At 51.0% G+C, this 27188-nt stretch overlaps 1 protein-coding gene across 1 annotated transcript in view; it reads right to left on the bottom strand.

Annotated features, from left to right (window-relative positions):
- CPNE2 (copine 2) overlaps positions 1-26898 on the bottom strand; it is a 99814-nt gene extending 72916 nt beyond the window's left edge. The window contains exon 1 of the mRNA XM_073659130.1: positions 26548-26898. The gene's annotated coding sequence lies outside the window, so the exon portion shown is untranslated. The remainder of the gene's footprint in view (positions 1-26547) is intronic.
- Positions 26899-27188: the final 290 nt, after the last annotated feature.

The following is a 27188-nucleotide window of genomic DNA, read 5'->3' as shown; positions in this document are numbered from 1 at the left end:
ACGACGTCCTCCACACACGGTACGACGTCCTCCACACACGGTACATTCCCCCACACACGGTACATTCCCCCACACACGGTACGACGTCCTCCACACACGGTACGACGTCCTCCACACACGGTACGACGTCCTCCACACACACGGTACGACGTCCTCCACACACACGGTACGACGTCCTCCACACACACGGTACGACGTCCTCCACACACACGGTACGACGTCCTCCACACACACGGTACGACGTCCTCCACACACACGGTACGACGTCCTCCACACACACGGTACGACGTCCTCCACACACACGGTACGACGTCCTCCACACACACGGTACGACGTCCTCCACACACACGGTACGACGTCCTCCACACACACGGTACGACGTCCTCCACACACACGGTACGACGTCCTCCACACACACGGTACGACGTCCTCCACACACACGGTACGACGTCCTCCACACACACGGTACGACGTCCCCCACACACGGAACATTCCCCCACACACGGTACGACGTCCTCCACACACGGTACATTCCCCCACACACGGTACGACGTCCTCCACACACGGTACGACGTCCTCCACACACGGTACGACGTCCTCCACACACGGTACGACGTCCTCCACACACGGTACGACGTCCTCCACACACGGTACATTCCCCCACACACGGTACATTCCCCCACACACGGTACATTCCCCCACACACGGTACGACGTCCTCCACACACGGTACATTCCCCCCCACACGGTACGACGTCGTCCACACACAGTACATTCCCCCACACACGGTACGACGTCCTCCACACACAGTACATTCCCCACACACGGTACGACGTCCTCCACAGTACATTCCCCCACACACGGTACGACGTCCTCCACACACAGTACATTCCCCCACACACGGTACATTCCCCCACACACGGTACGACGTCCTCCACACACGGTACATTCCCCCACACACGGTACATTCCCCCACACACGGTACGACGTCCTCCACACACAGTACATTCCCCCCCACACGGTACGACGTCCTCCACACACACGGTACGACGTCCTCCACACACGGTACATTCCCCCACACACGGTACGACGTCCTCCACACACGGTACATTCCCCCACACACGGTACGACGTCCTCCACACACGGTACATTCCCCCACACACGGTACGACGTCCTCCACACACGGTACATTCCCCCACACACGGTACGACGTCCTCCACACACGGTACGACGTCCTCCACACACGGTAAGACGTCCTCCACACACGGTACGACGTCCTCCACACACGGTACGACGTCCTCCACACACGGTACGACGTCCTCCACACACGGTACGACGTCCTCCACACACGGTACGACGTCCTCCACACACGGTACGACGTCCTCCACACGGTACATTCCCCCACACACGGTACATTCCCCCACACGGTACGACATCCTCCACAGTACATTCCCCCACACACGGTACGATGTCCTCCACACACAGTACATTCCCCCCCACACGGTACGACGTCCTCCCCCCACACGGTACGACGTCCTCCCCCCACACGGTACGACGTCGTCCACACACAGTACATTCCCCCACACACGGTACGACGTCCTCCACACACGGTACGACGTCCTCCACACACGGTACGACGTCCTCCACACACGGTACGACGTCCTCCACACACGGTACGACGTCCTCCACACACGGTACGACGTCCTCCACACACGGTACATTCCCCCACACGGTACATTCCCCCACACGGTACATTCCCCCACACACGGTACGACGTCCTCCACACACGGTACGACGTCCTCCACACACGGTACGACGTCCTCCACACACGGTACGACGTCCTCCACACACGGTACGACGTCCTCCACAGTACATTCCCCCACACACGGTACGACGTCCTCCACAGTACATTCTCCCACACACAGTACGACGTCCTCCACAGTACATTCTCCCACACACAGTACGACGTCCTCCACAGTACATTCTCCCACACACAGTACGACGTCCTCCACAGTACATTCCCCCCCCACACACAATATGATGTTCCACACGGTACATTCCCCCACACACGGTACATTCCCCCACACACGGTACATTCCCCCACACACGGTACATTCCCCCACACACGGTACGACGTCCTCCACGGTACATTCCCCCACACACGGTACGACGTCCTCCACGGTACATTCCCCCACACACGGTACGACGTCCTCCACGGTACATTCCCCCACACACGGTACGACGTCCTCCACGGTACATTCCCCCACACACGGTACGACGTCCTCCACGGTACATTCCCCCACACACGGTACGACGTCCTCCACGGTACATTCCCCCACACACGGTACGACGTCCTCCACGGTACATTCCCCCACACACGGTACGACGTCCTCCACGGTACATTCCCCCACACACGGTACGACGTCCTCCACGGTACATTCCCCCACACACGGTACGACGTCCTCCACGGTACATTCCCCCACACACGGTACGACGTCCTCCACGGTACATTCCCCCACACACGGTACGACGTCCTCCACGGTACATTCCCCCACACACGGTACGACGTCCTCCACGGTACATTCCCCCACACACGGTACGACGTCCTCCACGGTACATTCCCCCACACACGGTACGACGTCCTCCACGGTACATTCCCCCACACACGGTACGACGTCCTCCACAGTACATTCCCCCACACACGGTACGACGTCCTCCACAGTACATTCCCCCACACACGGTACGACGTCCTCCACAGTACATTCCCCCACACACGGTACGACGTCCTCCACAGTACATTCCCCCACACACGGTACGACGTCCTCCACAGTACATTCCCCCACACACGGTACGACGTCCTCCACAGTACATTCCCCCACACACGGTACGACGTCCTCCACAGTACATTCCCCCACACACGGTACGACGTCCTCCACAGTACATTCCCCCACACACGGTACGACGTCCTCCACAGTACGACGTCCTCCACACACGGTACGACGTCCTCCACACACGGTACGACGTCCTCCACAGTACGACGTCCTCCACACACGGTACGACGTCCTCCACAGTACGACGTCCTCCACACACGGTACGACGTCCTCCACAGTACATTCCCCCACACACGGTACGACGTCCTCCACAGTACATTCCCCCACACACGGTACGACGTCCTCCACAGTACATTCCCCCACACACGGTACGACGTCCTCCACAGTACATTCCCCCACACACGGTACGACGTCCTCCACAGTACATTCCCCCACACACGGTACGACGTCCTCCACAGTACATTCCCCCACACACGGTACGACGTCCTCCACAGTACATTCCCCCACACACGGTACGACGTCCTCCACAGTACATTCCCCCACACACGGTACGACGTCCTCCACAGTACATTCCCCCACACACGGTACGACGTCCTCCACAGTACATTCCCCCACACACGGTACGACGTCCTCCACAGTACATTCCCCCACACACGGTACGACGTCCTCCACAGTACATTCCCCCACACACGGTACGACGTCCTCCACAGTACATTCCCCCACACACGGTACGACGTCCTCCACAGTACATTCCCCCACACACGGTACGACGTCCTCCACAGTACATTCCCCCACACACGGTACGACGTCCTCCACAGTACATTCCCCCACACACGGTACGACGTCCTCCACAGTACATTCCCCCACACACGGTACGACGTCCTCCACAGTACATTCCCCCACACACGGTACGACGTCCTCCACAGTACATTCCCCCACACACGGTACGACGTCCTCCACAGTACATTCCCCCCACACACGGTACGACGTCCTCCACAGTACATTCCCCCCACACACGGTACGACGTCCTCCACAGTACATTCCCCCACACACGGTACGACGTCCTCCACAGTACATTCCCCCACACACGGTACGACGTCCTCCACAGTACATTCCCCCACACACGGTACGACGTCCTCCACAGTACGACGTCCTCCACACACGGTACGACGTCCTCCACAGTACGACGTCCTCCACACACGGTACGACGTCCTCCACAGTACGACGTCCTCCACAGTACATTCCCCCACACACGGTACGACGTCCTCCACAGTACATTCCCCCACACACGGTACGACGTCCTCCACAGTACATTCCCCCACACACGGTACGACGTCCTCCACAGTACATTCCCCCACACACGGTACGACGTCCTCCACAGTACATTCCCCCACACACGGTACGACGTCCTCCACAGTACATTCCCCCACACACGGTACGACGTCCTCCACAGTACATTCCCCCACACACGGTACGACGTCCTCCACAGTACATTCCCCCACACACGGTACGACGTCCTCCACAGTACATTCCCCCACACACGGTACGACGTCCTCCACAGTACATTCCCCCACACACGGTACGACGTCCTCCACAGTACATTCCCCCACACACGGTACGACGTCCTCCACAGTACATTCCCCCACACACGGTACGACGTCCTCCACAGTACATTCCCCCACACACGGTACGACGTCCTCCACAGTACATTCCCCCACACACGGTACGACGTCCTCCACAGTACATTCCCCCACACACGGTACGACGTCCTCCACAGTACATTCCCCCACACACGGTACGACGTCCTCCACAGTACATTCCCCCACACACGGTACGACGTCCTCCACAGTACATTCCCCCACACACGGTACGACGTCCTCCACAGTACATTCCCCCACACACGGTACGACGTCCTCCACAGTACATTCCCCCACACACGGTACGACGTCCTCCACAGTACATTCCCCCACACACGGTACGACGTCCTCCACAGTACATTCCCCCACACACGGTACGACGTCCTCCACAGTACATTCCCCCACACACGGTACGACGTCCTCCACAGTACATTCCCCCACACACGGTACGACGTCCTCCACAGTACATTCCCCCACACACGGTACGACGTCCTCCACAGTACATTCCCCCACACACGGTACGACGTCCTCCACAGTACATTCCCCCACACACGGTACGACGTCCTCCACAGTACATTCCCCCACACACGGTACGACGTCCTCCACAGTACATTCCCCCACACACGGTACGACGTCCTCCACAGTACATTCCCCCACACACGGTACGACGTCCTCCACAGTACATTCCCCCACACACGGTACGACGTCCTCCACAGTACATTCCCCCACACACGGTACGACGTCCTCCACAGTACATTCCCCCACACACGGTACGACGTCCTCCACAGTACATTCCCCCACACACGGTACGACGTCCTCCACAGTACATTCCCCCACACACGGTACGACGTCCTCCACAGTACATTCCCCCACACACGGTACGACGTCCTCCACAGTACATTCCCCCACACACGGTACGACGTCCTCCACAGTACATTCCCCCACACACGGTACGACGTCCTCCACAGTACATTCCCCCACACACGGTACGACGTCCTCCACAGTACATTCCCCCACACACGGTACGACGTCCTCCACAGTACATTCCCCCACACACGGTACGACGTCCTCCACAGTACATTCCCCCACACACGGTACGACGTCCTCCACAGTACATTCCCCCACACACGGTACGACGTCCTCCACAGTACATTCCCCCACACACGGTACGACGTCCTCCACAGTACATTCCCCCACACACGGTACGACGTCCTCCACAGTACATTCCCCCACACACGGTACGACGTCCTCCACAGTACATTCCCCCACACACGGTACGACGTCCTCCACAGTACATTCCCCCACACACGGTACGACGTCCTCCACAGTACATCCCCCACACACGGTACGACGTCCTCCACAGTACATCCCCCCACACACGGTACGACGTCCTCCACAGTACATCCCCCCACACACGGTACGACGTCCTCCACAGTACATCCCCCCACACACGGTACGACGTCCTCCACAGTACATCCCCCCACACACGGTACGACGTCCTCCACAGTACATCCCCCACACACGGTACGACGTCCTCCACAGTACATTCCCCCACACACGGTACGACGTCCTCCACAGTACATTCCCCCACACACGGTACGACGTCCTCCACAGTACATTCCCCCACACACGGTACGACGTCCTCCACAGTACATTCCCCCACACACGGTACGACGTCCTCCACAGTACATTCCCCCACACACGGTACGACGTCCTCCACAGTACATTCCCCCACACACGGTACGACGTCCTCCACAGTACATTCCCCCACACACGGTACGACGTCCTCCACAGTACATTCCCCCACACACGGTACGACGTCCTCCACAGTACATTCCCCCACACACGGTACGACGTCCTCCACAGTACATTCCCCCACACACGGTACGACGTCCTCCACAGTACATTCCCCCACACACGGTACGACGTCCTCCACAGTACATTCCCCCACACACGGTACGACGTCCTCCACAGTACATTCCCCCACACACGGTACGACGTCCTCCACAGTACATTCCCCCACACACGGTACGACGTCCTCCACAGTACATTCCCCCACACACGGTACGACGTCCTCCACAGTACATTCCCCCACACACGGTACGACGTCCTCCACAGTACATTCCCCCACACACGGTACGACGTCCTCCACAGTACATTCCCCCACACACGGTACGACGTCCTCCACAGTACATTCCCCCACACACGGTACGACGTCCTCCACAGTACATTCCCCCACACACGGTACGACGTCCTCCACAGTACATTCCCCCACACACGGTACGACGTCCTCCACAGTACATTCCCCCACACACGGTACGACGTCCTCCACAGTACATTCCCCCACACACGGTACGACGTCCTCCACAGTACATTCCCCCACACACGGTACGACGTCCTCCACAGTACATTCCCCCACACACGGTACGACGTCCTCCACAGTACATTCCCCCACACACGGTACGACGTCCTCCACAGTACATTCCCCCACACACGGTACGACGTCCTCCACAGTACATTCCCCCACACACGGTACGACGTCCTCCACAGTACATTCCCCCACACACGGTACGACGTCCTCCACAGTACATTCCCCCACACACGGTACGACGTCCTCCACAGTACATTCCCCCACACACGGTACGACGTCCTCCACAGTACATTCCCCCACACACGGTACGACGTCCTCCACAGTACATTCCCCCACACACGGTACGACGTCCTCCACAGTACATTCCCCCACACACGGTACGACGTCCTCCACAGTACATTCCCCCACACACGGTACGACGTCCTCCACAGTACATTCCCCCACACACGGTACGACGTCCTCCACAGTACATTCCCCCACACACGGTACGACGTCCTCCACAGTACATTCCCCCACACACGGTACGACGTCCTCCACAGTACATTCCCCCACACACGGTACGACGTCCTCCACAGTACATTCCCCCACACACGGTACGACGTCCTCCACAGTACATTCCCCCACACACGGTACGACGTCCTCCACAGTACATTCCCCCACACACGGTACGACGTCCTCCACAGTACATTCCCCCACACACGGTACGACGTCCTCCACAGTACATTCCCCCACACACGGTACGACGTCCTCCACAGTACATTCCCCCACACACGGTACGACGTCCTCCACAGTACATTCCCCCACACACGGTACGACGTCCTCCACAGTACATTCCCCCACACACGGTACGACGTCCTCCACAGTACATTCCCCCACACACGGTACGACGTCCTCCACAGTACATTCCCCCACACACGGTACGACGTCCTCCACAGTACATTCCCCCACACACGGTACGACGTCCTCCACAGTACATTCCCCCACACACGGTACGACGTCCTCCACAGTACATTCCCCCACACACGGTACGACGTCCTCCACAGTACATTCCCCCACACACGGTACGACGTCCTCCACAGTACATTCCCCCACACACGGTACGACGTCCTCCACAGTACATTCCCCCACACACGGTACGACGTCCTCCACAGTACATTCCCCCACACACGGTACGACGTCCTCCACAGTACATTCCCCCACACACGGTACGACGTCCTCCACAGTACATTCCCCCACACACGGTACGACGTCCTCCACAGTACATTCCCCCACACACGGTACGACGTCCTCCACAGTACATTCCCCCACACACGGTACGACGTCCTCCACAGTACATTCCCCCACACACGGTACGACGTCCTCCACAGTACATTCCCCCACACACGGTACGACGTCCTCCACAGTACATTCCCCCACACACGGTACGACGTCCTCCACAGTACATTCCCCCACACACGGTACGACGTCCTCCACAGTACATTCCCCCACACACGGTACGACGTCCTCCACAGTACATTCCCCCACACACGGTACGACGTCCTCCACAGTACATTCCCCCACACACGGTACGACGTCCTCCACAGTACATTCCCCCACACACGGTACGACGTCCTCCACAGTACGACGTCCTCCACACACGGTACGACGTCCTCCACAGTACGACGTCCTCCACAGTACATTCCCCCACACACAGTACGACGTCCTCCACAGTACATTCCCCCACACACGGTACGACGTCCTCCACAGTACATTCCCCCACACACGGTACGACGTCCTCCACAGTACATTCCCCCACACACGGTACGACGTCCTCCACAGTACATTCCCCCACACACGGTACGACGTCCTCCACAGTACATTCCCCCACACACGGTACGACGTCCTCCACAGTACATTCCCCCACACACGGTACGACGTCCTCCACAGTACATTCCCCCACACACGGTACGACGTCCTCCACAGTACATTCCCCCACACACGGTACGACGTCCTCCACAGTACATTCCCCCACACACGGTACGACGTCCTCCACAGTACATTCCCCCACACACGGTACGACGTCCTCCACAGTACATTCCCCCACACACGGTACGACGTCCTCCACAGTACATTCCCCCACACACGGTACGACGTCCTCCACAGTACATTCCCCCACACACGGTACGACGTCCTCCACAGTACATTCCCCCACACACGGTACGACGTCCTCCACAGTACATTCCCCCACACACGGTACGACGTCCTCCACAGTACATTCCCCCACACACGGTACGACGTCCTCCACAGTACATTCCCCCACACACGGTACGACGTCCTCCACAGTACATTCCCCCACACACGGTACGACGTCCTCCACAGTACATTCCCCCACACACGGTACGACGTCCTCCACAGTACATTCCCCCACACACGGTACGACGTCCTCCACAGTACATTCCCCCACACACGGTACGACGTCCTCCACAGTACATTCCCCCACACACGGTACGACGTCCTCCACAGTACATTCCCCCACACACGGTACGACGTCCTCCACAGTACATTCCCCCACACACGGTACGACGTCCTCCACAGTACATTCCCCCACACACGGTACGACGTCCTCCACAGTACATTCCCCCACACACGGTACGACGTCCTCCACAGTACATTCCCCCCACACACGGTACGACGTCCTCCACAGTACATTCCCCCACACACGGTACGACGTCCTCCACAGTACATTCCCCCACACACAGTACAACGTCCTCCACAGTACATTCCCCCACACACACACACAATATGATGTTCCCCACAGTACATTTCCCCCACAGTACGATGTTCCCTACAGTACATTTGCGCCACAAACAGTATGATGCCCCCATAATAGATTCCCTCCACAAACAGTATGATGCCCCCATAATAGATTCCCTCCACACACAGTGTGATGCAGCTTCCAGGAGAGAAAAAGAGCCAAACATTTCTAATGTCATGCAATTTCTCAGTAATATCCAATTCTGGAAAAGCTGCAACCATTTGGGTTATCTTCTCTTACTAATATCCTACTAAAGGGACAGGTCTGTTTCAAATTACAGAAATCACAGGAGTAAGAAATGTGGCAGAAGCCAAGGATAATGCGCAGGTAGCAACCTTTGGCCAATGCAAATAGTTTATATTTAGATGTGTGTCGTCACCGCTTCTCCGCATGACAAGCCCTGGTTGTAGTATGGCAGACGCTCGAGGACAGGTCATATTTCAGTAGGAGCGCTGCAATTTGTACTGAACGACTTAACGCGGCAGGAGTGTAAACTATAAACAGCGAGAACTACATATGTGAGGATGATTATTGGCAGTTAAACGGGTGGTTGTTTAATTCAGAGTCTAACTAAAATTGTTAATATGATCGTTCTGTGAGCAGAGAATATTATTTCCTGTTTACACGGGATGACGTGATGCAGAGAATGCTCCTGACAAACAAGTGTTTTAGCTCTTTCGTCAGGTTATATTTTATTAGCACAGAACTATCATTTTAACGATTGTTCTGATGCGCACAGAATTCTGTCCGGCCTCTCGGCGGTCCTTTTAACGTCCCAGCATTACGGACCCCTGTGCAGCAGCAAAATGATAGTTATTAAAAAAAAAAAAAATTCTATTTAGAAAGTTTCTTTACTTTGCATTTGGGAAGTAAATGAACGACTAGGCTGGAGCTGCACGGAGACGTTGGTGGCGACATTTGTCATGCGACCGAAGTTTGCTAGGTGCTGCTGCTACATCAATGCATAATAAAAGTGAATCTGGCTGCATTGGACTCGGATGGATTTCTTGCAACTTGCTTGTTATGGTCGCAGTACCCTCATGGGTCGCAATTCAACCCCATTCACTTGTACAGTGCTGGCCAAAAGTATTGGCACCCCTGCAATTCTGTTAGATAATACTCAGTTTCTTCCTGAAAATGATTGCAATCACAATTTCTTTGGTATTATTCTCTTCATTTAATTTGTCTTCAATGAAAAAAACACAAAAAGAATTTTCCTAAAGCCAAATTGGATATAATTCCACACCAAACCTAAAAATGGGGGTGGACAAAAGTATTGGCACTGTTTGAAAAATCATGTGATGCTTCTCTAATTTGTGTAATTAACAGCACCTGTAACTTACCTGTGGCACCTAACAGGTGTTGGCAATAACTAAATCACACTTGCAGCCAGTTAACATGGATTAAAGTTGACTCAACCTCTGTCCTGTGTCCTTGTGTGTACCACATTGAGCATGGAGAAAAGAAAGAAGACCAAAGAACTGTCTGAGGACTTCAGAAACCAAATTGTGAGGAAGCATGAGCAATCTCAAGGCTACAAGTCCATCTCCAAAGACCTGAATGTTCCTGTGTCTTCCATGCGCAGTGTCATCAAGAAGTTTAAAGCCCATGGCACTGTGGCTAACCTCCCTAGATGTGGACGGAAAAGAAAAATTGACGAGAGATTTCAACGCAAGATTGTGCGGATGGTGGATAAAGAACCTCGACTAACATCCAAACAAGTTCAAGCTGCCCTGCAGTCCGAGGGTGCAACAGTGTCAACCCGTACTATCCGTCGGCGTCTGAATGAAAAGGGACTGTATGGTAGGATACCCAGGAAGACCCCACTTCTTACCCCGAGACATAAAAAAGCCAGGCTGGAGTTTGCAAAACTTACCTGAGAAAGCCTAAAAGGTTTTGGAAGAATGTTCTCTGGTCAGATGAGACAAAAGTAGAGCTTTTTTTGCAAAAAGCATCAACATAGAGTGTACAGGAAAAAAAAAGAGGCATTCAAAGAAAAGAACACGGTCCCTACAATCAAACATGGCAGAGGTTCCCTGATGTTTTGGGGTTGCTTTGCTGCCTCTATCACTGGACTGCTTGACTGTGTTCATGGCATTATGAAATCTGAAGACTACCAACAAAGTTTGCAGCATAATGTAGGGCCCAGTGTGAGAAAGCTGGGTCTCCCTCAGAGGTCATGGGTCTTACAGCAGGACAATGACCCAAAACACCCTTCCAAAAGCACTATAAAATGGTTTTAGAGAAAGCACTGGAGACTTCTAAGGTGTCCAGCAATGAGTCCAGACCTGAATCCCATAGAACACCTGTGGAGAGATCTCAAAATGGCAGTTTGGAGAAGGCACCCTTCAAATATCAGGGACCTGGAGCAGTTTGCCAAAGAAGAATGGTCTACAATTCCAGCAGAGCATTGTAAGAAACTCATTGATGGTTACCGGAAGCGGTTGTTCGCAGTTATTTTGGCTAAAGGTTGTGCAACCAAGTACTAGGCTGAGGGTGCCAATACTTTTGTCTGGCCCATTTTTGGAGTTGTGTGTGAAATGATCAATGATTTGATTTTTGCCTCATTCTCTTTTGTTTTTTTTCCTTGCAAGCAAATTAAATGAAGATAATACCAAAGAATTTGTGATTGCAATCATTTTCAGGAAGAAACTGAGTATTATCTGACAAAATTGCAGGGGTGCCAATATTTTTGGCCAGCACTGTATGTCACAGGAAAAGTTGCCATGTAGTCTCAGCCCAGGAGATAAGGATTGGGAAGCCTGTTCTTCTGACCCTAGGAATCCCAGTGGTAGGACCCCCATAATCTATGCCAATAATGGCCTACCATAGCTTCAGCAATGTAAACACAGACCTATACTGGTGCCATGGGGGATTTAAAAGGACAGTATGAGCTTAGTATTCTTATGTTATCTCATATGCATCTGAAAGTTTATTATTTTACAGCCCGGACTGCTTCTTTAATTTGCAGCTGAAAAACTTTGAAAATGTGAGAGTATATGCAGTATATTAAGACCTTTATTAAATATAGATTTTCTTCTTCTCGGTGCTGAAGAATAAAGAACTTGCTTAATGGCCACAATGAGGTATAAGTGACAGTGGTCTTTGACTTTTGCACTGTAGCGGAGATCCACCAGGAATAACAGGGCCGCTCGCCAATACAAACAATTACGAAGACACAAAGCAAACAGAAACTCGCAGCTGGATCTCAGCATAGCTGTGTGCAGCCGCTCATGATACACAGCAGCAATCTGTGACCCCCCAGCTGCTGTCAAACTACAACTCTCAGCATGAGAACTACAAGTGGAGGGCATGAATGTTATTGGGAACAGTGATGGGTGCCGAATTAACCCCAACCTGCGTCAGCTCTAGTTCCATCATGGTCAAGGAGTTTATTTCTGGGGATCTTACATTTGTGCAGGCGTTGCAAGGAGAAAAACACTTGTTAGAAGCAGATATAAATATCGCGGAATGCGTTGCTCGCCGCTCATGTGACATGAGTGGGCGGGGCTGGAATTAATTAGAGGACCATTGAAATTTTTCTTTATTTAGCAAACATGCTGAGTATGCTGGAGGTGAGACATCCACAGTGCACAGTCACAGGAGGTAATGCCAGGTCAGACGCAGCAGCGAGCGCAGGAATTAAGATCTGGATATGGCTGCGATATCCGGTGTAAAAATAACACTTAGGACTGGGCTTCACTGCAATGACGCATGATATCCGAGGTCCTGAGGACGGAAATATGTACGAGCTACTCAATCAGGAAGTGAAAAATATTGCTGCGTATACACGCAAACCATTAGATGAGTCTTTTTTTTTTCTGCAGCCCAAACCTTCACTCTTGGCAGTAAAAATGCTACATATGAAATGCAACTACCGTATTTTTCGGACTATAAGACGCACTTTTATCCTCCAAAATTTTGGAGGAAAGTGGGGGGTGCGTCTTATAGTCCGATATACATAAATACTGTGGCTGTGGGTAGAGGATATGGGGGAAGCGACAGCGGCAGTGTAGCAGGGCACAGGAGGCAGCAGCCGCCTGCTGCAGCCTACACTGTGCCCACTCCTAAAAAAAAAATGAATATTCACTGCTCCCCACGCAGATGGGCATGGGGAGCAGTGAATATTCATTTTACTTAATAGCCGGTACACTGTGCCTACAGCGCGGCATATATGGCACCCTTCATCCCAGTATGTATGGCCCCCCTAATCCCTCTTCCTAGTAGTCCCCCTCATCCTGGTATGCTTGGCACCCCCTGATCCCCGTCGCGCAGCACAGAAAAAAAATAAACAATTATACTCACCTCCTCTCTGGAGTTTAATAGCGGGCACGCTGACAGCCGAGTGCAGCAGGAGCCGCGCTGCGGGAACAGTGTGCGCGCTATTAGGGAGAATGAACGGTCACTGCTCCCCACGCACGCAGCCCCAGCGTGGGGAGCAGTGACTATTCCGGCACAGAGCGGGACACAGGGCTGGAGGAGGGAAGTATAATTGTTTATTTTTTTTCTGTGCAGCGCGACAGGGATCAGGACGTGACAAGCATACCAGGATGCGGGGGGCCATACATACAGGGATGAAGGGTGCCACACACCAGGAAGAGGGATAAGGGTGTCATACATAGAGGGATGAAGGGGGCCATACATACAGGGATGAGGAGCGCCATACATACCGGGATGAGGGGCGCCATACATACCGGGATGAGGGGCGCCATACATACCAGGAAGTGGAACAAAGGTGCCATACATACCAGTAAGAGGGAGGAGGGGGGCCATACATACAGGGATGAAGGGTGCCATACACACCGGGATGAGGGGGGGAGGCATACATACAGGGATGAAGGGTGCCATACATACAAGGATGAGGGATGTCATACATACAGGGATGAAGAGTGCCATACATACCAGGAAGAGGAATGAAGGTGCCATACATACGAGGAAGAGGGATGAGGGGGGCCATGCATACCAGGATGGTGGATTGGGGTGCCATGCATATCAGGATGGGGATAAGGACCACATATAATAGGAATGAGGGGGCCATATATACCAGGATGGGGGATATTAACAGAATTGGGGGACATTACCCCTCTAACAGTGTCAGCAGCAGACCCCCTCACCCTTAACAGGGCAGGCATCATGACCACATTTTTTGCTTCAATTTTTTTTTCTATTTTCTTCCTCTAAAACCTAGGTGCGTCTTATGGTCTGGTTCATCTTATAGTCCGAAAAATACGGTATTTGCTGCGGATTACATGTGTGATTTATCAACAGTATATGTTAATAAACTTTATTCACTAAGAACGCTGCAATAACGCTGGAAGAATTGCAGGTTTTTCAAAACACACTGCAGTGCTCAAATTAAGTCAGGAAAAAAAGCTGCTTGTGCATGAGATTTATAAACTCTAAGCTTTTTTTTTTTTTTTGAGCAGAAAAAAAATAAAAATCACATGCATACATAGCCGGTTGCATGGATTTATATTGTGTGAACAACTGATGCTTTAAATGCATCATCTATAGTGGAAAAAAAAAGAGAATTAAAACGTTAAAAAAAGAAAAAAAACCTGTACACTCACCTCTCCGGTCTCCTCCCGGCGGCGATCCTGCGATCCTCTCTCTTCGGCGTCCCGCGGTGTACTGTCAGGACCTGCGGTGACGTCATTTAGCCAGCTGATGGTCACGCGACCATCACTTGACCGCCGACATCAGCGGTCGCGTGACCATCAGGTGACTAAATGATGTCACCGCAGGTCCTGACAGTACACTGCGGGACGCCAAGGAGAGAGGACGTGGGCGGGAGCAGACCGGGGGCCACCGGAGAGGTGAATATACAGGTTTTGTTTATTTTTAACTTTTTTATTTCTTTTCTTCACCGTGTGGTTGCCGGGATGAAGAGGAGTTGTAGTCTCCTCTTCATCCCGGGTACCACACGCACCGCGATTACGTTTCAATGTTCCACAATGGCCGCGAATTTGCAGCGTAACAGCAGTAGAAATGGTCATGCTGCGTTTTGCAACGCAATGCAAATTCTGCACATAAATTAGCGCATCATGTGCACAGCACATCCGAATTCACATTGCTTTGCATGGCAGACTGTTTTACAAGGGTTTTCGCAGCCGTAAAAACGCTACGTGGGCACATGGCCTAATACTTATGTGTCTTATTCTAAATAATCTAAACAAATTTATAACCAGTTGATAACGGAACTTTTCATAGGTCATAAAACAGCTTAGATGATTGTTCAGGAGAAGATATAACAATTACAAAATCAGACTGCTACCATATGAGCTCACTGGCAGATTTACTGTTGACTCGTTCTGTTTACTGTAATACGTAGAAGCTTAAAAAAAAAAAAATTCCCTGGCGGCAGCGTGTTGAAATGTCTTGTTATCACTATATGTAAATCCAGTGATGGCAGTGTAGAGTCAGAACAAAACATTGACAGCTGAATGTGTTTCAGCAAAAGTTCTGCTGTACTTTACTAATTCTGCAGCTCTGCTGCTCACCAAAAGTGTTACTCAATGAGAAGCCGACCAACCAGACACCAGGAAGTAAGGAGACTGCAGAGTTGTGGAGATGCTCAAGAGACAACTTGAGAATAACCCTTTAAAGGCAGAGATGGAACTTATAATAGATCAGTGAATACCAACATGTGAATTTTTAGCTGTTGCAAAGTTATCTCCCAGCTTGACCTGACCACAGCTCTATACACGCCCTGTTCTTTCCCACTAAATGTACACCTGAACTTCGACTCCACCTTCAGGAAGGTTTAGGAAGTGCCCGGAGATCTACCAATTTTTCTGGGAGTTTGTGAGGACACCCCTTTTTAAAGATGTTCCTGGAAAATTGGCAATTATACTGATAGGGCATCAGGAGCACTGGGGAAAACAATCTTGGACAGAAGATGCACCAAAAACAAGACATTTCCAAACAAAGCAATATTGTCACATGGAGCAGTGAGAGGACGGCTGCTGGTGATTGCAAGTGCTCTACCGTCACTACATTTTTAATTTCCCCATTCAGCGAGGGTCTCAGCAGTTTTGTTTCTGAAATCCAACATATGCTACTGAGGTCCGGTCCGGTCAGGGAGTACACATACACAATGGATTGCAAACTTACGGATGCCACAATTTTCTGATTCTGAAAAAAAAAAGCTGTATTCTTCTTCTCCCTGTATAAGTTGCCCAATCATAAGCAGGTAGCAACAGAGCAGAAAAAGAACACGCCCCCTCCATAGCTCAGAGCAGGCTCCTCACTGTGCAAGGTGTACAGATACAACTCTGATCTCCTGGTCTCACCTCCTGCATGATTAGAAAGTGCTGGGAGATTGTGGGTGTGTGTTGCTGCCCGCTTATGATTGGTCAGCATCATACAGAAAGCAGAAGGACACACCCCAGTGAAAGCTTTCTGATAACACCCACTTAACAAGAGTTAACTCATTTGGTCTCAAATACTTTGATTGCTAATTACACCGCAAAGAAGAGGCGAAATTAAAAAACAAACATGTTTTATTCCGCTCCACAGCCACATCGTGTGTCCAGTTCAACATGAAAAATTTGGTCAGAGGTCCTCTTTAAAGGGACTCCAAAATTTGGGCATAACTTCAGACACATTCCCTTAGAAACAATATTGCAGCTTCCATAAATCACATAGAAGTGGATGTAAAGTCAATTCAAGGAGACCGTAGTTTAGACCACATTACTGTTTCCAGATTCCCACCCTGTTGTGGCTAGCGCAGTCAGATAAATATTCCTCTCAGCCATGAAATGGCGCTGGAGTGGCAGGGGTTTCAACTGGTAAATAATGCTTATTTTAGTATTCTGAAGCATTACCAGACTAAAGCCCCACATACACCTCAGATGGTGGCTAGCCGAAAGATGGTTTAGCGGGCGGCTATCTTGACCATCTCACATATACAGGCGCCCTCATTCGGCCAAGAGCTCCTATGTATTCTCCAAGACAGCCGCTGCCAGACATCTTGGGCGGCAGCTTATGTTCAGGAGAACAAAAGGATCGGAAGTCCGACAATCATCTGTTCTCAACCCCTATATGTAATAGACTATCAATATCAGTGGGTTCTGCAGACAGTAGTCCAAAGTGTATGGGGGTGCTTAGCTCCAATTTTGCCCAAGGATTTACAACTTCTTTTATACAAACACAGTCTATATTTTTCTTATCGATTGGCATCATAAAACTGCCCCAAAATGTTATGTATAGTGCCAGCTTTAGGGTGTGCAGCTCTACTTGTCACCACTAATGGGGGGCGCCTTTGGCCCTAATGCCCTGAGAACCCAAACCAAGCACTGCAATACTACATTTGGTGATAACATTTTTGGAAAGGCAATTGCACCCCCAAGTTTATGGATTGGGCAATTTCTGTAGCTGCCTCTTGGGGATATTTAGACAGCTGTGTGGTGGTAGTATTTAGGGAGCTAGCAGACAGTGTGTTTCACGCAACGGCCTGACGGAGGCATTTAGGCAACTAGCTGGTAGTTTTCTCCCACCCTCCCTTTCGGCCGGAGCTTTCTCCCACCCTCCCTTTCGGCCGGAGCTTTCTCCCACCCTCCCTTTCGGCCGGAGCTTTCTCCAACCCTCCCTTTCGGCCGGAGCTTTCTCCAACCCTCCCTTTCGGCCGGAGCTTTCTCCAACCCTCCCTTTCGGCCGGAGCTTTCTCCAACCCTCCCTTTCGGCCGGAGCTTTCTCCAACCCTCCCTTTCGGCCGGAGCTTTCTCCCACCCTCCCTTTCGGCCGGAGCTTTCTCCCACCCTCCCTTTCGGCCGGAGCTTTCTCCAACCCTCCCTTTCGGCCGGAGCTTTCTCCAACCCTCCCTTTCGGCCGGAGCTTTCTCCAACCCTCCCTTTCGGCCGGAGCTTTCTCCAACCCTCCCTTTCGGCCGTAGTTTTCTCCAACCCTCCCTTTCGGCCGTAGTTTTCTCCAACCCTCCCTTTCGGCCGTAGTTTTCTCCAACCCTCCCTTCGGCAATTTTTTATCCAACCCTCCAGCGACAATTTGGTACACCATACAGAAAGGGCTAAAAATTGGACGTTACTACAGAAGACAGAATCCACCAAACGCCAACCTGGTTCTGTATAAAGAATTTTCAATAAAATAAGAAAAATCAAGAAATGCCACATCTACTGAGCAGAATTTCTAAAATAAATCAGGTTTACAGCTGTATTGTAATAGTATAGGTTTTGATTTTCCTCCCTCTAAAAGGTATACGGGTTCACCTGCACCGAGCGTCATGGTAATCTGATATTACCAGCATATGTTTGGACCTGATTCAGCTGCATGGAAATCTTCACGCAGATTTGAACACTGGGACCGATTCCACGCTGCAGCCGCACGCTCCAGTGTAAATGTATAAGAACAAGATGTCCATACAATACGAGCCAGGGTTTCTAAGCAACTGTAGTGTACGCCGCCGCCAGATCTGGAGATGGTGATGTCACAGCAATTATGAAGTCATTGTAGGCAAGCCTGTCACTCACAGCAGACACACGGCTCGGGGGAATTTATTTTTTCTGCTAAGTGAGACATCAATTTTATGTTTTTGTGAACATGACAAAAAAAAAAAAAAAAGATAGTCACATGTAATATTTTATTATTTTTTTACATTGTAGCCTTGCCACACAATGTAAAAATGTAACAAATTAAAGGGGGTTTCCATTTTCAGAAAATTCTTTAAAAAAAAGTACAGAGAAAAGGGGGATTTCTGAAACTGAAAAACTGAACCAGTCAGGTTGAAATTGCTGTGAAATCTGCAGAATGAGGCATCATTTAATGTAGATCTATGCTCATTCTAAACTTAGGAGTCCAGTGGGCGGTGCCACTAGTGATTGACAGCCATTTCTGGATGCACAATGACACCGGTAAAGCAGAAATGTCAAGCAGCGCTTTATTCTCTATTTAAAACACATTCGCTCTTGGATGAAGAGAGTGTGCACGTGTATGGGGAGATCAGAAGGAATAGCCATCAGCCACCGACAGATACTGAAGGTGTGTGGTTCATTTCCGAGAGAGTTTATTATTTCAAAACAATAAAACTGCACAAATAGAAAATAAAATCCTCTTTATCGGAGCACTAAAAGTAATTAAAGTAAACAATAATTCAATTACATTTGCTGCAATCGTACAGGCGGAATTATTACTAAACTACAAGTTCAGATTTCACTTTTCTGGATGAACTTCAGAACGATGTTTTATTTGCTCGTGTGAACCTGCACTTATAGTCAGAGCTGTCAATCAAGGAAGAGGGAGGCGGAGGGTGATAAAAAAAAAAAAAAAAGTTGGTCTGTAGGTGCCCCGAACTGCTCTCGGCCACGCCGGGGGGCGCCCCCCCGAACTGCTCTTGGCCACGCCGGGGGCGCCCCCACCCCCCAAATTGCTCTTGGCCACACCAAGGGTGCACTAATCCCCTGTGCTTGGCTTGAACAGTAATTCTGTGCAGACAGTCTCCAGCTACATGGAGGTTACAGTTGCATGCTACTTATATTACTCCTTGTGGGAAATCGCTATATCCAGCCCGCAGCTATTTTAAAAGTGTCCGAGTCTCCTTTTATACAGGATGGAAGGAAAAAGTACAGGTTACACAAATGTGGATAATTTGGCTTTTGTATTCCCTCCAGTTTATACATTGTAATACTTACAGTAGTTCTGTGGCCGATAGGTACACGGCTCTACATCTGCCATACAGGAAAACACAGGAATGATCCAACCACAAGGGTTTTCTGCATGGTGGGGGGTTTTCATACAGCAGCCTGTGACGCACACTTTCTCACTTTCTGTCTCCAGTCATCTGGGCCTCGTGTCAAACTCCACTTTTCATAAACTTTGGCAACAGAACTTTTTTTCTTTGCCCTTTTCACCTCAATACATTTTTTTTCAGCTGGGTGAAAATACTCCCCTTACCATTTTTAAGCAGTATTTTTGGCCAAGGAGGAGTAGTGCGAGGTTTTGGGAGTGTGTGTGTGTGGGGGGGGGTGAAGGGGGGAGAGGGTGCATGTGCTGTTTTTTTTAAGGAGTTATCAAACTTTGAATCTGTTGGCAGACACTTTAGTTGCCTGCAGATTGGTGGGGGAACCGAACTACCACCAATCGCTCAATACAGCCTCCTTCCAACAAAAAACAGCACGGCCCGGCAAAAGGCGAGGAGGGCGGCCCGGCAAAAGGCGAGGAGCACACAGAGCAGGGTACGGATTCAGTAGAAAGCATAGACCATACTTGCTGCCCTGCAGAGAATCCCCACTACTAAACAATTGACAAAGTTGACTCTCCTACATCTGTGAACACTTATTTTGCATCATCAGCGGTCGATTTTGAGTTACAGTCCCATGTAAAAGTGCGGACGATATTTGTAAAATCAGAATGCGCAGATGTAGCAGATTTTAGTTCATATGAGGCCATGGTCCCACATAGCATAAAAGAGCAGCGAGGTTTTAGCAGTTTTTCCCCATAGAATTTTAGGCAAAAAGCATGAAAATGACAAATGCAATTGATTTTAAGTGCAGAATACAGGCATTTCTATAGAAAAATACTGCTTCAAACCTGCACCAAAGTGCATAAAAAAATAGGGTAAAAACGCATAAAAAAAAGCTCCAAAAAAGCAATAATCAAAAAGGTATTGCATACTTTGATGCAGAACAAACAGTAGCCAGCGGTAACATGGCTTTTGGCAGTGTTCACATGATGCATTCCCGGAAAAAAAAAAAAAAGCTGTGAAATCACTGAGTTTTTAACCGAGTTTTCAGAAATTCAAGGCAAAAAACAGACTGCGAATGGATCATGTGATCGCGTTGCACTAATGTAGTCGGATCGTAGTACGAACTCAGCTCTGCTACATCTGTGTGAGCCATTAGATCACAATGTTATCTGTGGTTTCACACCTAATCTCTCATGGTGATCATATGGCAGGCTGATATTACACAGTGCAGGGACTGCAGTCCTATGTAACGGCATGGGACTGCAATGCATCCATTGCGGTGTCATGGAGTTTCCAGATCTGTCCTGCAGGAGAACCTACTTTATTCCAGTGCACAGAATAAACAGTTGACCGGCTCGGCTCTGCTGCATCTTCCTATTTGCAGGCTGTCTCATGGTCGCCTCTTTATCTCTCTCTCCCTCTTGGCTTTATCTCTATGTCCATTTGTCAGCAGACATAGACTGATATCAGAGGAATGTTTTACCTCTTGTAGAAAAAAAAAAAAAGATGGCTACCTGGAAACCATCAACAAGCAGGAAAGCTGCTGCTGACAGATTTTATTACTCCCACACACACATGACTTCAGATAGTGCACTTTTGCAATTTACTCCTTATTAAAATTTGCAGCAGTTCTTGAGATATTAACAGTTTCCTTTTCTTTTGTTTCCAGCTCGTTGCCTAGGAGTCCGACCACCGCTGCAGTCTGGCTTTTAAGCACTGCGCTGATGCTGGCCTGGATAAGGATGTAACAGCGATGCTGGTCAACGCTTACAAGCTTAATAGAAAAGTGCTTGTAAGCGCTGCACATGTTGTGCTGTCTAGCAGTGGTGGTTGGTATCCTAGGCGACAAAGAAAAGTGCTAATATCTCAAGAATGGCTGAAAATTTTAATAAGCAGCAAATTGCAAAATTGGTTGCCTTCACAAACACTATCAAATAATGCAAATTTATGAAGATGGCAATAACCCTCTGTGAAAACTATGAGTCTATGTGACTGCGGGAGACAGCCGAACACTGCGCTCTAGTAAGCAGTCACATCATATGTCCGCGCGATCATCAGCCGAGCAGGAAAATGAGAAATTCCTCGGGTATGTTACTGCTGCCTTCTCACTTCCACTGGAACATCTGCGATAGAAAACGGACAGATTTCTGGCACCGAACATTTCCAAGAAATGGGCTAAATCCAAAATAACATAAGAAGTGCTTGCCAAAAAAAGCCTCCGGCAAGTTCACGCGATGCCGGCCGTCCCCATGGAACTGAAAAACGGATCTAAGAGCATGTACAATCAATTGTGAAAGCTCCGAGCAAGTGGGTTACAATTTGGGCACAATAGTCGATTTTGGCCATTCCAGATGATTGTTTGGTAACTTCTGCGCCTACTGATTAGCTGCCGACCCCAAAAGAAGAGGGTGTTAGTGGGGGGGACCCAGCTGCAGTGCAATTTTAGCCGTCCTGACGCAATATCATGTATATATCACACCGAGATGATGACATTGTGGCAGGCCGGATGGCGGAGATGCCGGCAGGTACGAGGCGGTCTACCTGGCTACTGTCCAGGTCCTTTCAATCGATTCGCTCCTCTCTAACCCCGACTACTCATCAGAATGGGGGCTCCGTTCATCCCTGGCTGCAAAATTGAGACCATAAGACGTTGAAGGGGACACCAAGAGCGTTCTGCTACCCCATTCTAGTCTACGGCACCAATGAAGACATCACAGACTTCCAAAAGAACACAGGACACAAGTCCGCCTTCTGATGATAGTGGGGTCCGAGCATTGAGACGCACACCAATCTAACCGTTATCACCTTAAAGGGTTATGCTAAGCTATCCACTCTCCTTAGGATACGGGACAACTTTCTGACTGCTGGGACCCCTTAGCGATCCTGTTGCAGAACCCCTTCTTGTATGGAGTGGCGGTGCACGAGGAACTCTGATATTTTTGGTATTAACAAAACAATGGAGCAGAGGTCCCTCCGATTTATTCCAAAAGGGGCTCTGTGGAATCCAGAGCTGGGATTCCAATGGGACGGATCTTAGTGATCAGCGAGTGATCCCGTATTTTATGACTTAAGGATAATGTGATATTTTGGGAATAACCCTTTAAGTCGCTTGCTGCAATGCAACCACACAATTATTAGATGCGATGTCACAATGTAAAAGTAGCCCTATCCTAAAGGCACGCCGAGCTCCGCTCCTCACAACACACTGAGCTCTGCTCCATCTGCACGTTCCATTACACTCTATCCACCCCCCATGGATCCGCACTTCGTCTGATGATTTACCAAACACTGATTCCCTTTTCTTTTTTTGCAGAGCATCACTCAGTTTTGGGTCCAGCCACACAATGACAATGCCGCAGGCATCGCAGCCACCCTGTGCGTCATCAGATGCCAGTCACACGGAGGGGCTTCCAGGGCTGTCACTCACGGCATTATTTCTTGCGCTTACGTTCCTGTTTGAGGTGTGAAGTTCAAGTTGAAGCGTGTAAAGCTGCGGGCACAGGAAATGCACAGCGTGATGGCATATGCCCTATATACACCCATCTGGATCCACACAGCTGTAGACGACCACATCGGACTATCAGTGCTGCCGATACAAGAGAACGCCGAACACAGCGCCACCAAAAAGGATTAGTTACTGCAGATCCAAAACTTTTCAGAGTGTTAGAAAAACACAGATTGCTTTCTTCTAGAAACAGCGCCACTCCTGCCCACAGGTTGCGCCTGGTACTGCAGCTCAGCTCCAGAGAAATAACAAAAGAGTTACAATACCAGACATGACCTATGGACAAGTGAGGCGCTCTTTTTTGGAATTATCACTCCGCTTTCTCGAAAGAAGTCGGATTTTAGCAACTTGAATTTGTCAATTCAAGTTGCTAAAATCCGACTTCTTTCAAAAAAAACGGAGTGATAATCAATATGGCCGCTACTACAACTCCTCACTTAAGTAGAATCCCAACGATGCATCGAATCTGCACAAAAAAAAAGGAGAATGCAGCAAGAAAATGCAAAAACCAGAGCGGATTTTAGCACAAACGCAGCGTTTTCCCACACGAGAACGCAGCCTTAAAGAAATACGTAAGCGAGGGAAAAGCTACTGCAAAACTTTTTTTTTTAATCAAGAGTTTAAAAATGGGGGCTATCGGCCATTAAGGCAGTAATGTGGGGAAATATAATGTACCATGTAATGTACACAGGACACGTGCGGAGCGCAGCACAGAGAACACAGCGAGGGACCCGCTCAGGAAACCACACGGCCACCAAGAGTAACACAAGTCACAGCGATCGCTGAAGGACCGCGACTACAACAATGAGCTCAAAGCAAACAGCCCCGATGTGTCAGGAGGATGTATACCGTATATACCCACACTATATATCATATAGAGATAGACATTACTGTGCTGTTTATATATAGAGCATAGTGTCAGGAGGTAAATGGTATGGAACAAGTGATGTAATGGGGGGCAGCAGTACACTACAGGTGATGTAATGGGGGCAGCGGTACACTACAGGTGATGTAATGGGGGCAGCGGTACACTACAGGTGATGTAATGGGGGCAGCGGTACACTACAGGTGATGTAATGGGGGCAGCGGTACACTACAGGTGATGTAATGGGGGCAGCGGTACACTACAGGTGATGTAATGGGGGCAGCGGTACACTACAGGTGATGTAATGGGGGCAGCGGTACACTACAGGTGATGTAATGGGGGCAGCGGTACACTACAGGTGATGTAATGGGGGCAGCGGTACACTACAGGTGATGTAATGGGGGCAGCGGTACACTACAGGTGATGTAATGGGGGCAGCGGTACACTACAGGTGATGTAATGGGGGCAGCGGTACACTACAGGTGATGTAATGGGGGCAGCGGTACACTACAGGTGATGTAATGGGGGCAGCGGTACACTACAGGTGATGTAATGGGGGCAGCGGTACACTACAGGTGATGTAATGGGGGCAGCGGTACACTACAGGTGATGTAATGGGGCAGCGGTACACTACAGGTGATGTAATGGGGCAGCGGTACACTACAGGTGATGTAATGGGGCAGCGGTACACTACAGGTGATGTAATGGGGGCAGCGGTACACTACAGGTGATGTAATGGGGGCAGCGGTACACTACAGGTGATGTAATGGGGCAGCGGTACACTACAGGTGATGTAATGGGGCAGCGGTACACTACAGGTGATGTAATGGGGCAGCGGTACACTACAGGTGATGTAATGGGGGCAGCGGTACACTACAGGTGATGTAATGGGGGCAGCGGTACACTACAGGTGATGTAATGGGGGCAGCGGTACACTACAGGTGATGTAATGGGGGCAGCGGTACACTACAGGTGATGTAATGGGGGCAGCGGTACACTACAGGTGATGTAATGGGGGCAGCGGTACACTACAGGTGATGTAATGGGGGCAGCGGTACACTACAGGTGATGTAATGGGGGCAGCGGTACACTACAGGTGATGTAATGGGGGCAGCGGTACACTACAGGTGATGTAATGGGGGCAGCGGTACACTACAGGTGATGTAATGGGGGCAGCGGTACACTACAGGTGATGTAATGGGGGCAGCGGTACACTACAGGTGATGTAATGGGGCAGCGGTACACTACAGGTGATGTAATGGGGCAGCGGTACACTACAGGTGATGTAATGGGGGTAGCGGAATATTACAGATATATAATGGGGGTACAGGACATTACAGGCACACAGGTTGGTATTCACATCAGTACACACTACACCACATGCTGTGCAGCCATTACACCCAGTAAAGCAGCCTGCTGGGCAATGCTGGTATACACTGGGCACATGGGGCACACAGCGGTACACGGCCGGGCACATGGGGCACACAGCGGTACACGGCCGGGCACATGGGGCACACAGCGGTACACGGCCGGGCACATGGGGGACACAGGGGTACACGGCCGGGCACATGGGGCACACAGCGGTACACGGCCGGGCACATGGGGCACACAGGGGTACACGGCCGGGCACATGGGGCACACAGCGGTACACGGCCGGGCACTTGGGGCACACAGCGGTACACGGCCGGGCACATGGGGGACACAGGGGTACACGGCCGGGCACATGGGGCACACAGCGGTACACGGCCGGGCACATGGGGCACACAGCGGTACACGGCCGGGCACATAGCGGTACACGGTCGGGCACATAGCGGTACACGGTCGGGCACTGGCCGCACTTGTTACTCACAGTTCAGCCTCCACTACCGCAGACTTCTCCCATGTAGTGCGGCTCCCGCCGCTGTTGCGCCGACACTTCCCGGCTCTGCCGCCGCTGTCCCGGGTCCCGCCGTGTCCTCAGGAGCCGGGCTGTGCGGGGGGTCCCTGGGACATGTCCCTGACGAGTCCTAGCTGCTCCCCGGGCTCCGGGTCATGGTGCTGCCACTTTCCGCGGCTCTTCCCTCAGCTCCGCTGATCTCCGCTGTCTGTGACTCCTCTGATTCTCAGGCGTCTCCGCCCTCTGGGAGGGAAGATAGTAAGAAACAGCGTGTGTGTGTGTGTGTGTGTGTGTGTGTGTGTGTGTGTGTGTGTGTGTGTGTGTGTGTGTGTGTGTGTGTGTGTGTGTGTGTGTGTGTGTGTGTGTGTGTGTGTGTGTGTGTGTGTGTGTGTGTGTGTGTGCCCGCCCCTGTATACAGTGTGCCCCTATGTGTGTGTGCTCCTGTATACATTGTGCCCCTGTGTGTGTGCGCCCCTGTATACAGTGTGCCCCTATGTGTGTGTGCCCCAATGTGTGTGTGCCCCTGTATACAGTGTGCCCCTATGTGTGTGTGCCCCAATGTGTGTGTGCCCCTGTATACAGTGTGCCCCTGTGTGTGTCTGCCCCTGTATACA

This window comes from Phyllobates terribilis, unplaced genomic scaffold (genome assembly GCF_046119375.1).
Source record: "Phyllobates terribilis strain yellow unplaced genomic scaffold, ASM4611937v1 Scaffold_13__5_contigs__length_258822181, whole genome shotgun sequence".
In the NCBI taxonomy this organism is placed as follows: Eukaryota; Metazoa; Chordata; class Amphibia; order Anura; family Dendrobatidae; genus Phyllobates; species Phyllobates terribilis.
This window is presented reverse-complemented; position numbering and strand designations above follow the sequence as displayed.